Below are 5071 nucleotides of genomic sequence, written 5' to 3'. Positions count from 1 at the left end.
GACCAAAAGTCTTACCCGGTAAGTGATGACGACGACTCTTACCATGGTTAGCGTTTACTGGGTAAATTATTATATACAATGTCATTTTTGTGGACTCAAATCTTACTCGATAAGTAATGATAGTGTTAAAATTTACCGATAAACGCTTACCGGGTAAGTGTTTAGGTAAACGGCCCCTTAGTCTTGAATATGGCCTTAACAACTTTCACTTTCAGATATGTTTTCATTTTTTTTGGCATCATCTAATTATTAAATCATCCCAAGTAAATGTATTCAACATATTGATACGCACTGTGTGTAAAAGTTAGGTTGTCCATTGTAATTTATAAAATAATACCTTGGATTAACTTTGAACTTCTTTTCCATTTTGAAGGGTCAATAGACGGGCCATATCTCGCTTTTATGTATTATTCTTCAGATCGAATCAAATGGATATTTAAACAAAGTGTGTGTGTTTGTTGGATCAATCCAAATGATTATACCTCTAACATATGCCTTATTTGTGTTTGTCTTTTTTGGCCTTGTCGAACCAACTACTTCAGAAGGGACACCTTGGTCTTTTCATAATTTGATCGAAGTGGAAATGAGTAATAACCACAATGTTAAAAATATTATTCCATCCAATGAGTTGCTACAGCTGGGAAAGTTTCGATTAATCAAAGAATACTGAAATTGATTAATCAAAAAGTGATCATTCAGGGTTACAGAAGGGTCCTGGCTATTTATAGGCTAAACTAGACTTGGAAATCTAAGAATCAAATCAAATTAAACTTTAATGAGATAGATACTATCCTACTTGGAGGAACTTGAATATGGAAAATAATCATTTCCCAAGTAGATAAAATTCTTACAAAACAAATAGTCAAGATTATGGTCTAAACTATTACATTGCTTTTGCTTATGACCTGAAGATGGTTGGATTAGTGTTTTATTTGTGGTTTTTAGGATAAGAAGCTAAAGATCAGTCTTGCATGTTATAACTGATGAAGATATGCTCATGTCCTTTGTACATCAGAATTACAAGTCTGGAGACTTTAGACAAGCATTAGATCATTGCAAGGCCATTTATGATAGAACCTCTTTATGCTTGTTGATTTCGATTCATAAAATTGAATGCCCGTCTCATTAACCAAATAAACCATCCGGTATAACATTGTTGCCTGTAAATTCATTCGATATTAACAACTGGAGGTAACATGTCAATGGGAGATCATGGCATATGTTGTTTGCTTAATTTTCTTGTGAGAGAACTTTTTCTATATTGGAAGCCAACCTAAGGCCAAGTACTTATGTCAATATGTCATATCATATGCTGAATTGGCTGGTAAACAGGGATCAATAGCAACATTGTAGTGATGAGGTTGATAAGTTATGAATTTTTCGTTACACATAATCGAGAGAGGAATTGGGAGTAGAGAAGCTATTTGGTTTGTTTTTGGGCAGCATCAAGTACTTATTATTCTGGAATTCCATTCTAAACTTAAGTTGTATGTGGGATACAAGCATATATAGGGTTCGTGATGATTGGTTTTTGGCTATTATATATATATATATATATATGTTAATTTGGCATGTGGGGATTCTATGTTTATATAGGAAATTCAAGTTGGAATGGGTTCAGCTGGAGAGCTTCGACACTCATCTTAAGGGCTGTTTGGCAATTGCTGAATGGTTTGGTGCAGAATGATTAAGAGGCTGTTTGGCAATTGCTGAATGGTTTGGTGCGGAATGATTAAGTGGTCGGAATGATTAAGAGGCTCTCATGATATAATGCAAAATGAAATATAATTGTTTGGTAATTGTGTATAATGAAAATAGGGCTCTTAATGGTTAAAGGAGATCCAAGATACAAAATCATTCAGAAGGTTTTAGAACCATTAAAAGGCAAACTTTTTTTTTTGCCAAACAAGATTCATCTCTTAACAATTCAGAGGTTGCCTCTTAATGGAACTATTAAGAGGTAAACAAACAACCCCTAAGTGGTCAGAATGATTAAGAGGCTCTCATAATATAGTGCAAAATGAAAATACAATTGTTTGGTAATTGTGTACAATGAAATTAAGGCTCTGAATGGTTAAGGGAGATCCATAATACAAAATCATTCAAAGGGTTTTAAAATCATTAAGAGGCAAACTTTTTTTTTTTTGCCAAACAAGATTCACCTCTTAACGATTCAGAAGTTGCCTCTTAATGGAACTATTAAGAGGTAAATAAACAACCCTTACCCAGAGAAAGACAGAATATGAAAATTCCCATGAATTGGAGCCTTCCAGTGTTATGACAAGGTATATATATGTACAATTTTTCTTTCTTGTGTTTGTTTGTAGGTTGTAGCATCAAATGTTTACATGATAGTGTTGTGTTTGCAAATATGATGAGTAGCTTGAAAAATGCAGATAAAAACTATGATAAGCTAGAATGGGGCAACACTAGCCCCACAGATGCCGGGGAATACAACAATTGGCCCGAAGACACCACTTTCTTTCTTTTTTGCTACTATTTGTTTGTTCCTTAAACCTATTAACTAAATATAGCAAAATGGACAGATAAAGCCACTCGGGTACTAGGTTATAACAAGTAAGTTCTAAGTACGAGTCGATGGTGATAGGATTGGGAGGACGACAAACGTTTTTTTGACCTTTTTTCATCGAATTTTATGAGCAACTAAATCACTAAAATAACTGCAAAAGTTATATATGTTTATAGTAATAGGATAGGGTTTCGGTGAGAAAGACAGTTATGGTGAGAAGCGTAAAAAGAGATTTTCATCTTTTGATCAATCCTAATTGAATGTCAATGCTAATGAGACACACCAAGATGCACCAGATCAATTCTTTTCTAAAGCACAATTCATAGACAGAGATGAGATTACCATGACTTTGCTTTCATTTAAAAAGAAAAAAAGTGATTTGAGAAAAGTTGCATGCAATTTGATTCGGAGACTTTTGACCCATTGGACCCATTTTTACTTTTAGGGTTCATTTTCTCAAATGCTTACCCGATAAGCGTTTATCAATAAGAGTCAACACTATAATCTATTTTGATGCGTATGATTTTAGTACATCAAAACATATCGAATGCAACAATTTACTTGGTAAGCGCTTACCTGGGTAAGAGTCGTCATCCTAACTTATCGGGTAAGACTCTTCATCCTTCTCATTGCTCTTACCCAGTAAGATTCTTGGCCCTTCTCATATTCATCGAATGAGGAAATTTATGCGTTAAATACTTACCAAGTAAGTGTTTAGTAAATGACCCCTTAGCCAACCTATTTAATTTTAACCGTTTAATTCATCGGAGATAAAATATAATTAAATGGAAAAATTATTAAAGTAGTCATTTTGACTATATGGTTTCACCTCATAGTCAGTTCTTTCTAAGAATCACGAAAACAACACTTTGTCTATAAAAATCATGCAGATCTAGCTAAATGACAAAAAGATGTTACTGAAAATTGCAAACTGGGTGAAAAATGTAACATTTTTTGTGGACTTGAATGAAAAATGTACATTTTTTTGTTGTTTAGCTTTATGGACTTGAAAATTGCTGAGACCTAAAAATTACGGAGGTAATGATTTTTGATGAGAAACGGTTAAGAGGTAAAATCATGCCGCTTTGTGGACCTAAAAATTATGAAGGTAATGATTTTTGACGAGAAACGGTTAAGAGGTAAATCATTCTATCAAAATGCCTATTTTAATTAATTTCCTTAAGTAAAATCAACCTTTTACTTATAAATGGGTCGGAATTACCACCTATACCTTTGACCTATTTAGTATTCAAATGTTTGTTTTGTTTCACAGGATCGTAAAAAGAGAACATAAATAAAAACATAAGTCGTTTTTGGTGCAATTCCTAAGGTATTGAGATGGTTTAGTTTAATAAAAGAGTTCCATTAGCTCCTTTAGTATCATAAAACGAGACAATTATAAACTGAATTAAATAGAAACAGTTAATTGTCATTGAATGGTTTCTTTACAAAACCGAAAAACTTTGTAGTTCTTTTCTTTCAAGGAAGTCAAGGAAACCCCCTTCCGACACCCCGACGAGCCATCTGCTTAAACGGACCCTCTGTACGGTGCACCATTTCATAAATAATTCGGTCATAAAATACTTGCTAAGGACAAAGAACCAAATACATTTAAGAACGGCTTAGTTCTTAATCATATGTTATTTGTTCACAGTAAGGTAATTATGACAATTAGTGTTCCAACCGCGCGTTGCATAGTAGTGATAATACCATCTTCAAAAGAAATGTTATAGACTTAAAATTTGAAGTCCGCTTTTAAAAAAAATTAGGCAAATGTGTGTGACAACTGCTCATTAACATTAAAAGTTTTTAAGAGAAGTTGACAACAATCTTAGAACCATATGTTATTTAAGTTATCTAACTATACTCAAGAATGGTGTTACAAATTACTCTACAGATGTTTGACTAATGTTATAGTTTGTTTTTAGTTAGAAGTCACAATTCTAACTGAAATCTCATATAAGGTGACAAAATCATGTTGTTCATTTTGTAACAAATTTAATTAAAATCTCATTTGAAATTATGAAAATGAAGCGTTCTATAATATTTCAAGTGAAGATTAGAGGAATGCGTAAGTTGTAGCAACAGTAGTGGAAATTCAAAGCGATGCATGAAAAACCACATCTCTAAACTAAGATAATGAATTTTTCCTCATAAAAAATAAAATTTAATATCAAGTGGGGTCGATGACCTACATATCAGATATTACACTGATAAAAACAAATACTACATTTTATAATATTTAAATTGTAATTAGAGGGTGTATCAAACCTTGATAGTAGTAACACTAAGACGACAGATAAATAACTACATCACCAAGTAGTATAATAGACATTCTCATATACAAAATAAAATACCAAGCAAGTTGAAAACGCATATATTAGATATCAAACTAAAAACATATAATATACTTGATCTAAACAAAAAAAAAAAAAAAAAAAAAAACTATGTTTGTTCCATTGTTAGTCATTTTTTTGTAGTAATCTCCCTCTTGCCACTTTCACTCTATCATGCTATGCGGGATGCAATTATGCAAACAAT

At 32.5% G+C, this 5071-nt stretch overlaps 1 non-coding gene across 1 annotated transcript; it reads right to left on the bottom strand.

Annotated features, from left to right (window-relative positions):
* Positions 1–4592: 4592 nt before the first annotated feature.
* On the bottom strand, positions 4593–4792 carry LOC112513900. The gene has a single exon (XR_003069360.1). It is a non-coding gene; the product is annotated as a U2 spliceosomal RNA (small nuclear RNA).
* Between the last annotated feature and the right edge of the window lie 279 nt (positions 4793–5071).

This window comes from Cynara cardunculus (assembly GCF_001531365.2).
Source record: "Cynara cardunculus var. scolymus isolate 2C chromosome LG 5, CcrdV1, whole genome shotgun sequence".
NCBI lineage: Eukaryota > Viridiplantae > Streptophyta > Magnoliopsida > Asterales > Asteraceae > Cynara > Cynara cardunculus.
Note: the sequence above shows the minus strand (reverse complement) of the source record. Positions and strands in the feature narration are given on the sequence as shown.